Below are 11,644 nucleotides of genomic sequence, written 5' to 3' on the forward strand. Positions count from 1 at the left end.
TTATTTCAAGATACGATGCACTCCCCAGATACAGAAAAGCTTGTATTACACAGTTGCAAGGCAACCTCTTTATTTACCTTCACCTTTTCTTGAAAGTGGGGGAAAATTTATCTGTGCTCTACAGAAAGAGCCTCTGGACCAGTAATTTTTTATCTTCTCCCTTACTCACATTGAGAAATAATGCTACATATTGTCCCAATGCCAGACATATGAGTCAATGTAAAAGTGACAGAATTCATTCTTTTAGAAATGCCTACTAAAATTGTACTTTCCAAGTTTAATCAATGGCTAAAATGTACAAAGTGAAAAGAAACAGTCATCAGAGATGGACACTGTAAGCAAGGAGTATTTTGATGGTAAATCCAGTAACTTTCACTGCATTGAAGCTTTTGGCATATAAACTGGCCACACTTGTTCCCATTCTTGGAATGACATTTTACTCATACAATGCCTCGCAGAGGCTAGGCTATATGAATAACTGTAGTTGGAAACCATGCTGGTTCCCAGAAGCAAGGAGGAGCCAAATTGCTGGCTGCCTTTTGGTGTCATCCAGAAGAACACCTCAGTTTGGAAGAGTTTGGTTTTGAGCCTCTTTTCTCCATCAAAGACAATGTGCATTTCCAAGACTTCAAGTTACTGTTGCAAGAGGCTGAAACAGCATCATCTATACCAGTTTCCCTTAAGATAAGAAATAATGTTGTCAAATGTAAGGGCTTACACTTCTATTCTTTACTACTTGAGCTGAAGTATTTTTCCTGACATGATACAGGAGGGGAGATCAGCAGATTATGACAGCTGTTCACTCCTTCTGAATGAAAATTAACATTATCAAAGGTATGTTTTGTATTTCAAAATAGAAGGAGTATTAAAGAAAAAATGAGTGTTCTATAGACTTGCCATGTTTTTAGAAATGCTTCAAGTTAATGATGGTTATCTCTATTGGGAAACTCTGCTTAGTATATACAACTACGTATGCATCAGCACAGTTGTAACAATGGGAAATAATGCTCTGGTTCAAAGAGAAACCTAAAACCATATGACATGTAGCCACAGGCAACCTTTTTTTCCTGCATTGAGATATGCTATCTCAGGGGGTGATTACCAGACACTCTATAATAGACTGCCTGACTCAGATTCCCTGATTTGAGAGGAAAAGGGAGAAAAAGTTTAGAGCATGTTGTTATTTTTATTAAAGAAGCAATGCAATGCAAACTTGGGGGGTGGGCAAAGAGGTAAACACTACAGAATATTACTTTTTCATTACCCATTTTTTCAGTTCTAACTCAGAATATCCTAGTTCACCAAGACGGTAGAATTGGTAAGAATTTAACTGGCTTTTATAGCCAATTGACTTTGAGGAGATACCAGTGCCTGTATTTCTCTCTTGGAACTCCCTCTGTTTAAATGTAATTTTACAGTTGTCACGTCCCAATTTCTCAGGACCATGACTCAGGTTTGCTGATTCCCACGTCAGGATTAAGGTGAAAAGACACCAGGGATCTTTTCACTCATAAAACTCAACTTTTATTTGCTCACGACAAGAATTGGCATGCTCGCAACAAAAACTGTTATGCTCACAACAAAAACTGGCATGAAACTACGTCAGTAAACTGTGTAATGTGCTAACCATACATCACCAAACATATACTACAGGCCTTGCTTATTTGGGAATCAGTCCAGGGAATACAGTAAGGAGAGCCCTCCCTTTGAGTCACAAGGTGCAGAGCAGACCCCCTTGCTTTCTAGGCTCCCTTGCAAAGAAGAGCCCAAGGGTAGCTGGATCCACTCCTAGTCCCAGACTTGGTCAAAGGTTTATGTCTAAAGGGATGAAGTGTAGGGATTTCGGAAAGAGAGAGAGAGAAAAAGAGAAAGATGTCACCAGTCCTGGGTCCAGCGATGGTCCAGTCAGTCGAGGGGTCCAGTTCCGGTGGGTGCACGCAGGTGGGGCTTCAGTTTGTGTCCTTTCAGCATCCTTGCCCCTTCTTCGGGTGGGGGCACTCAAACTCATTCAGCTAATTAGGTGTCATGCGCGGTTTGTGCTTTCAGAACCTTCAGGAGATGGGTCGGTGTGTTATAAACGCTCATGACAAATTGGAGGAGCCGATTTGTATTGGGTAAAAAATCGAATTTATTAGCAAGCAATAAGAGAGCAAAACAGCACTGAGCGGCCGGGGAGGCAATGCTCCGCCACAAGCTCGCAACTTTATGTTACAGTTACATTCCTTATATACATTTCATGTACTCCTTTCTTGTAAGTCTCCGCCTTGTCCTGCTTCTTCTTTCTTCACTTGTGCAGGTCTGTTACTATGCAGATTCGGTACATCTTCTCAAGGATGAGTATCCTTTGATGTAGAATGTCTTTTGATGTGGAGAAATACAGTCTTGGTAAATTGCAGCTGTTGTCCTTCCTCTCCTTATCTAGTAAGTCATAGCCATTGCTTTTTTCCCCCTTATCTAGTAAGTTATAGCCATTGCCCTCTTCCCGTGACCTTCACGCATCATTTAAGTAAGTCTGGTTATTTACACAAGGCATATGTTAACTCTCAATATGTCTCTTCCCCCTTCTCGATTTTATGAACAAAGTTAACCCGTTCATTACAGGTGGGCTTGGGGCTCGTTTAGGGAGTAACTTCTCCTTCCCTGCAGACATGACCACTCTTTGATCTTTGGCCATGCATGGTGAGCTGCCCCGCTCAACATATCAGAACAGGGAACTGTGCACCTTCCGGCCCCTCCTCCCCATCCACTTGCTGATGTCCTGTGCTGATGGACTTCTTTTCACCTGTGGTTCCTTGCTAAGCAGGGTTCATTGTTATGCAGAGTTCATCGTTAGGCAGAACTTGCCCCACCACAATGTTTGAGACATTAACTCTTTCAGTCTGTAACAACAGTGCAAATTCTTCTTTCTGACTAATTGTCATGGTTTAACCCCAGCAAGAAACTAAGCACCACACAGCCGCTTGCTTTACAAGTTGTCTTCCTGCTTCCATAGTGTCGTAAATGATGCTTTAATGATGCTTTAGATGCAAGCATTCCTTTCTCACAAGACTACTCCCAACTGTTTAACTTCCATAAAAGAAGTGCTAATAGTCAATGGGGGGAAGAGTAAATAACAAAGGAAAACAAACAAAATACTGTTCAGATGGACTCCTTCGGATAGGATCAATCAGACAAGATTTGATAATCTCTGGAAAATGTAGTCCCTAACAAAGCAGTATGTTCTTATTGTGTATTAGATGTATTTAAGAAAATATGCTCCTTGCCAATCTGACACATATGCACGTGCGTGTGGTTCAAACACTCACTACCACTTGATTTTTTTAGGAGTACAAGAAAACTAGGTCAGAAGTTCAGCATTACTTTAAAAGTAAAAGGATCCAGAATTAGAAATAAATTATAAGACTATAATTGTTATAATTGTGCTTAAAATTGAAATTATAACAGTTTGACCCATCAATATGTCAACAGATAGATAAATCTGATGTAAGTGGGAAAGCAAAGGAATGCAGGCTAGGTTACTTAGGAAGCCAGTGGAAGCAATACAAGTACTTCTCTTGACTTCATCCTTCTTTCTCTATTGCTCTTTATCCTTAAGGTTCATCAGTGTTCTTTGTCATATCCTATTTAAACTGCATAGAATATCTATCTGTTAAATGCTTCCAAGCAAAGAATGTTTTTTGTAGACTTGCACCCATGGCTTGCAGGACAGAGCTTTGGCATGTTTGGAATGCTGACATGGTTGCAGTATAAATAATAAATAGTAATTTGTAAAGTAAAAATCTTTTGAGGAGAAAACTATTCCAGTGACTTCAAGGTTTACAAAGGCAAGTCATCAAAATCAACAATCAATTTTTGCATAATTATGTTCTCTCTGAAACTGACTCCAAGTGGACGATGTTGATCAGGGATGTCACCAAGAGACTACCAAACCTCGTACAGTCCACTGACTATTATCCGCTGCTGTTGTTTCACATGGGCACCAGTGATATAGCCAGGAGCAGTCTGAGGAGTATCAAGAAGGATTACGGAGCCCTGGGAGTGGCGGTAAGGGACTCTGGAGGTAGTTTTTTCATCAATCCACCCAGTCAAAGGGAAGGGGTTTGAAAGAGCCAGTCAAATCTGGCGAATCAACAAATGGTTACAGGACTGGTGCCACAGCCAGGGGTTTGCCTACTTAGACCATGGGACTCACTTTGAGAAACCTGGTCCACTGGGGGCTTATGGGTCCATCTGTCAGAGAAGGGGAAGAGCATCTTAGGTCATAGGCTTGCCAAGCTGGTGAAGAGGTCTTTAAACTAAAGTTGCCAGGGGAGGGGAAACTCAATCCATCCTGGTCCTACCAGTTTGATGCCAGTGCCAGCAATAGATGCCCAGAGCCTGGACCACACGTCAGCAGGAGAGCACCTGAAAAAGAGCACAAAGAAATTCCAGCCACTCCAGCCAGTAAGTCAGCTTCATCAGGGGCCCAACTTGAATGCCTCTATGCAAATGCACGTAGCATGGGGAATAAACGAGGAGTTAGAGACATGTGCATGCCTGCAGGGCTACGGTCTTAGTATCACGGAGACCTAGTGGGATGGCTACTACGACTGGAGTGTTGGAACGGAAGGATACAGGCTCTTTAGGAAGGAGAGGCAGGGGAGACAAGGAGGGGTGTCGCCCTCTATGTCAATGGCCAGCTGGAGTGCATGGAGCTCCGCCTGGGGATGGGTGAGGATCTGACTGAGAGTTTATGGGTCAGGATTAAAGGGAGGGCAGGGACAGGTGACATTATAGTAGGGGTCTGCTACAGGCCACCCAACCAGGAAGACTGAGCGGGTGAGGCCCTCTACAGACAGATAGGAGCAGCCTCACGTTCAAAAGCCCTGGTCCTCATGGCTGGCTTCAACCACCCTGGTATCTGTGGGAGGGACAACACAGCAGAACATAAGCAATCCAGGAGGTTCCTGGAATACGTTGATGATAACTTCCTTCTCCAAGTGATAGAGGAGCCAATAAGGAGAGGTGCTATGCTGCACCTTGTTCTCATGAACAAGGAGGGGTGGTGAGGAATGTGAAGCTCAAGTGCAGCCTTGGCTGCAGTGACCATGAAATGGTGGAGTTCAAGCTCCTCAGGGCAGCGAGGAGGGTGCATAGCAAGCTCACTTCCTTGGACTTCAGGAGAGCAGACTTTGGCCTCTTCAGAGGTCTGCTTGGTAGAGTACCATGGGATAAAGCCCTGGAGGGAAGAACGGCCCAAGAAAGCTGGTTAATATTCAAGGGTCACATCCTCCAAGCTCAGGAGCAATGCATCCCAACAAAGAGGAAGTCAGGCAAAATGCCAGGAGGCCTACATGGATGAACAAGGAACTTCTGAGCAAACTCAAACATAAAAAGGAAGCCTACAGAAGGTGGAAGCACGGACAGGTAGCCTGGGAGAAATACAGAGAAATTGTCCAAGCAGCCAAGGATCAGGTTAGGAAAGCTAGAGCCCTGATAGAATTAAATCTGGCCAGAGACATCAAGGGCAACAAGAAAAACTTCTATAGGTACACTGGTGACTAGGGAAATGTGGGCCTTCTCCAGAAGGAAAGAGGAGATCTGGTTACCCAGGACATGGAGAAGGCCGAGGTACTCAGTTACTTTCTTGCCTCAGTCTTTACCAGCAAGTGCTTCAGCCACACTACCCAAGTCACAGAAGGCAAAGGCAGGGACTGTGAGAATGAAAAACTGTCCGCCGTAGGAGAAGATCAGGTTTGAGACCATCTAAGGAAACTGAAGTCCATGGGACCTGATGAGATGCATCCGTGGGTCCTGAGGGAACTGGTGGATGAAGTGGCTAAGCTACTACCCATCATATATGAGAAGACATGGCAGTCCAGGGAAGTTCCCACTGGCTAGAAAAGGGGAAACATAACCCCCATTTTTAAAAAGGGAAAAAAGGAAGACCCAAGGAACTATAGCCCAGTCAGTCTCACCTCTGTGCCCAGCAAGATCATGGAGCAGATCCTCCTGGAAACTATGCTAAGGCACACGGAAAATAAGGAAGTAACTGGTGACAGCCAATGTGGCTTCACTAAGGGCAAATCATGCCTGACAAATTTGGTGGCCTTCTGTAACCTACGACGGGGTTACAGTGCTGGTGGATAAGGGAAGAGCAACTGACATCATGTGCCTGGACTTGTGCAAAGCATTTGACACTATCCTGCATGACATCCTTGACCCTAAATTGCAGATGGATTTGACAGATGGACCACTCGGCGGATAAGGAATTGGCTGGGTGGTCGCACTCGAAGAGTTGCAGTCAATGGCTCGATGTCCTAGTGGAGACCAGTAATGAGTGGTGTTCCTCAGGGGTCGGTATTGGGACTGATGCTGTTTAACATCTTTGTCAGCAATACAGACAGTGGGATTGAGTGCACCCTCAGCAAGCTTGGCGACAACACCAAGCTGTGTGGTGTGGTTAACACACTGGAGGGAAGGGTTGCCATCCAGAGGGACGTTGACAAACTTGAGAGATGGGCCTGTGTGAACCTCATGAAATTCAACAAAGCCAAGTGCAAGGTCCTGCACATGGGTCGGGGCAATCCCAAGCACAAATACAGGCTGGGCAATGAGTGGATTGAGAGCAGCCCTGCGGAGAAGGACTTAGGGGTGTTGGTTGATGAGAAGCTCAGCATGACCCAGCAATGTGCACTCAGCAGCCCAGAAAGACAACCGTATCCTGGGGGCTGCATCAAAAGAAGCTTGACCAGCAGGTTGAGGGAGGTGATTGTCCCCCGTACTCTGCTTTCATGAGACCCCATCCGGAATACTGCATCCAGCCCTGGGGCCTCCAGCATAAGAAGGACATAGACCTGTTGGAGTGAGTCCAGAGGATAGCCACAAAGATAACCAGAGGGCTGGAGCACCTCTCCTATGAAGACAGGCTGAGAGAGTTGAGGTTGTTGAGCCTGAAGAAGGCTCCAGGGAGACGTTAAAGCAGCCTTCCAGTGCCTAAAGAAGGCCTACAAGAAAGCTGGAGAGGGACTTTTTTTACAAGAGCATGTAGTGATAGGACGGGGGTAATGGTTTTTAACTGAAAGAGGGTAGATTTAGATTAGATATAAGGAAGAAATCCTTCACTGTGAGGTTGGTGAGGCACTGGAACAGGTTGCCCAGAGAGGCTGTGGATGCCCCATCCCTGGAAGTGTTCCAGGCAAGGCTGGATGGGGCTTTGAGCAACATGGTGTAGTGGAAGGTGTCCCTGACCATGGCAGCAGGGTTGGAACTAGATGATCTTTAAGGTCCCTTCAAACCCAAACCATTCTAGAATTCTATGATTCTATGATACACTCTAATGAAGAATACTTGACTATTGAACAACTCAGGGCATAAGAGTATCTGAATCTGCCTGTGTGCAGATAGACACTCTTCCATGTAGCATAGATAAATTGTTTAGTCTAGGTATGTTATTTCTGCTTAGGCATGGGTACGTATGTATATGCTTGAGAAAATTTAAAGATTAACATAAATGAGCATCTGTGTCAGACAAAGAGCAAACAAGCTGTGCTACAAATGAATCTTTTCACTCCTCCTTGGGTGATGGTTGAGACTTTTAAAACAAAAATACTGTTCTGACAAGCTAAATGACTGCAAAGGTCTCTTAGGCTCTAATGACATACAAGGGGCTTTTTTCCTCTTGGAAACAGCACGTACCAGTCTGCCTATGCAACAAAGTGCTGGAACATGCTGTCTACCTTCAACACCATATGGCTAAATATTTTATTAAAAGTTATGCTGCACACAAACACAGGCTATTCCAGACAAAGACTTGTAGACAGCATGATACAGTAAGGATTTTTCCATTTGTAGTAATTTAGAAAGTTATTTCAGAAGGCAAACCAAAGCCATTTAAGTTGAGCATGTGGTATAACTAACACAGAAGATTATGTGATTTTTAGATCTGACCCTAATGACTCCTCCTGGAGATTACAAAAATCCAGGTTTTTACAGAGTCACAGAATGATACACATTTTAGGAGATTTCATTTCCAATTCACCTAGCGTTTACCTTCCTTTTTTTTTTTTAGTTCATCTTGCATTGCAGAACACTCCTGTCGAGATTACAAGAATATGGAATTCATATAAGCCACATCAGAAATTTACTGACTACCAATGTCCTGTTACAAATAATCAAACCTGTATTTTAATATATACCATAAACACTAATGCTAAGCCATTAATTTTTCAATTACTGAAGCTATAAAGCAAAGATTAGGTCATCCTATGCAAAGTAAAAGGACATAAGTACAGAGCTAAAAAATACTTTGTGGAAGAACATTTCTGTTCTGTTTCTGAACAAAATAACAGCTCAAGCACATGCTGAAACTAAGTGACCTTTTATGTAGTTTGATGGTTCCACTCATGAAGATAAGGTCACATGTGTAGTGTTTTGTTTGGGGTTTTTTTCCTAAAACCTTCCACCCCAAGACTTAGGTAACAAACACACGTGAGTGATGGTAACATGCATCCAACAATTTTTACAGAGGTTACTTTAATGGGTAGAGATACTGTTTTAACAGATATATTTGCCTACACACACACATATTTATTTATATATTTAAATATGTTATAGTATATTAACCTACTTAATAAACATGTATGTATTTTTGTGTATCTGTATGTCTTCATCCTTTGCAAAAATACAGAACATTCTGGAGAATGCAACAAAAATTGGTGCTTCTATACCAAAAATCCTTCCTGACAGTCAGTTTTCATCTCCTAAACCAGAAAAATAAGTCCTTTTAGCAAGAGGAATACAACATCGCAAACAGGATGCTGATGCCCAAGATGCATGATACTACAATTTTTCCCCCATCTTACTAAGCTACTCTACAGCCTGACACTATAGTGTGTTACACACTGTGGTGAGTGCTCTAGCAGTCTAGAGCAGGTTAAAACCTATGCTCTTCCTTCCATGTGCTCTTCAGAATAAGAGGAAAACAATAATTTTGTAAACTGTGTTGAATCTTGGAAATCTTAACTCTGTAAATGCAGTTGACATATACCTCTGATATGGCTGGGGTTGTAAGGAAGGGTATTGAAGACCATCAAAATGTAATAATAACATGCAGATCAGTAAAAAACTACTCAAGCCTATGCCTAACCATGAGATTTTAAATGTACATAGATGATGTTGTTTGTGAGAAATAGAACAGGAAACATGGCTGGGACTGCCATGTCATAGGTCTTCAGCACTGAAGTTTCTTTTACAGGGATGCTCATAATGGCAATAAAAGGCATTTGTGTTTTCCATTTGTGTTAGAAACCCTCTGTAGGCTGCATAGTATTAATACAGCATCACCCAGCTATCTGCTGGTTTCTGCCAGAAAAGACCTCCCTACTTGCCTAATACACAGTGGATGTCAGACTTTTTTTCAGTGATCACCTGTCCTGGTTTTGGCTGGGATAGTTAATTTTTTTTCTAGTAGCTGGTATAGTGTTACATTTTGGGTTCGGTATGCGAATAATGTTCATAACACATTGATGTTTTCAGTTGTTGCTAAGTAGTGTTTGTACTAAAAGTCAGGGATATTTCAGCTTCTCATGCCCAGCCAGCTAGAAGGCTGGAGGAGCACAAGAAGTTGGGAGGGGACACAGCCAGGAGAGCTGACCCAAACTGGCCAAAGGAATATTTCATACCATGTGACGTCATGTCCAGTATACAAACTGTGGGAGATGGCTGGTGGGGGCAGATCGCTGCTTGGCAACTAACTGGGCATCAGTCAGTCAGTGGCGAGCAATTGCATTGTGCATCACTTGTTTTGTATATTCCAATTCTTTTATTATTGTTGTTATTGTTATCGTTATTATCATTATTTTCTTCCTTTCTGTCCTATTAAACTTCTTTATCTCAACCCACGAGTTTTACTTTTTTTCCCCAATTCTCTCCCCAGTCCTGGCTGGGGTTAAACCACGACACCACCAGACTCTTGAACTGTCTTGCCAGAGAAGTTACTACCCTATAAAAAGGCAAAAAAATAGAATGAACTCTAAATGAACTATAGAAAAACTCTCATTTTTTGGAAGTTTGCAGTACAAAACTGCTTACTAGTTCAGCAGCAATATTTTAAAAGCTAAACCAAAAGAATATTTGTTGACTGCTAAACCTTTTATAAGTTAAATGTTCTACCCTTGTCTTATAGTTTGTTCCATGTATTTCTGTGTCAAAATCTTACATTTTTCCCTCAATGTTTTTTTTTCTGCATTTTTTCCCAGTCTGCTCATAGTAATCACCTTCCCAGTGGTTAAATGACATATTTACATATGTGTCATTTAGCATAGCATTATTGCAAATATAACATATGGCCACAGGGTAACATTTTTGCCTAATCATGAGAACTGGATTTTAGTCTTCATTCTCTATCTTCCTGTGAATGTAATCTATAAAATCAAATCACCACTAAATAACTAACAAACACAAAAAACAGCTGAACAATACACTGTGGTTTACTGTACATTAAAATCCTCACCATTCAGAGTTTTTGGGGGTTTTTTATCTTGTAGCAATCAGTAATGATTGTGCACCTTTTTACGTGTCTAAGACGGGCACTTAGTGCTGTGACACTTGGAATTTTTTTCTTTAAGTACCAAACCTTTTGAACAGATTTTTACAGGTGCTGCAGTTTACAAGGACAACTGAAAGTGTGTAACAGGTTTTGTAAAAATTGGTCAGTGAAGCAGGGAAAAAGTGAGCTAGAAAACACCAGCAGCATGTACTGAGTTCACTGGGGTATGACAGGAGTACCCCTTTACCTATTACTATCCCTCATCATGACACATTTGGCAGTGTGTCCTTTCCCCACCTGCATCTCAGCTGCAGATATTCTATTCACAAAAATTATTTTCATTACTTTGTCTATGTCAATGTCCCAGTGGACACCAACCATCAGACATTCTGATAAAGCAGTTACCTGCAAACAGCATTTGTGACCATGACTGGTTTCTCTGGATGCTATCAGGCATGAAGGGTCCTGCACACTCCCACAGCTTCTGAACTGCATGGCAGGCAGTTCTGCTCTTGAGGACAGCATCAACAAGTATTCAAGATGTCACATCTTCCTTCTCTATTACAAACAAACCAGATCATCTGAGAATGCTACGGCGTACTTAGCATTTCTGAAAACAAGTCCATTTATTCCAGCATGCAGATGTGGCTCTAGGAATGTAATTTTATTGCCTGTTTCTGAAAAAAATCTATGTCCATAAAGTAAATTAACAGTTGTTTCTAAATCCAAGCCTGTAAAACGATTCCTCTTCAGATTATGCCATAAAACAATCTTCTCCCTGAAGATATTCCAAACTCAACTTGACAAGGCCTTGAGCACCCCATTCTAGCTTTGAAGCTGGCCCTGCTTAGAGAAGGGGTTTGAACGAGGCAAGGTCCAGAGGTCCTTTCCAAACTAAATTATTTGGTTGATTCTCTGAAGTATGACAAATAGGCACTCACCCAGCAATAATAACCCCAAAACCTAGTTATGATCATTTAAATGAGAAAACAGCTAATGTTTTTCTGTGAAGTTTACAGCAAGGCTACCTAGCTAAGAAGCCTGTTCTACAGTTACAGCATTTACTGATATAAACTCAGTTGCTGAAGAGTCCCCAGTGCCTCAGCACAGTTTGTT

This window comes from Buteo buteo, chromosome Z (assembly GCF_964188355.1).
Source record: "Buteo buteo chromosome Z, bButBut1.hap1.1, whole genome shotgun sequence".
Taxonomy (NCBI): Eukaryota; Metazoa; Chordata; class Aves; order Accipitriformes; family Accipitridae; genus Buteo; species Buteo buteo.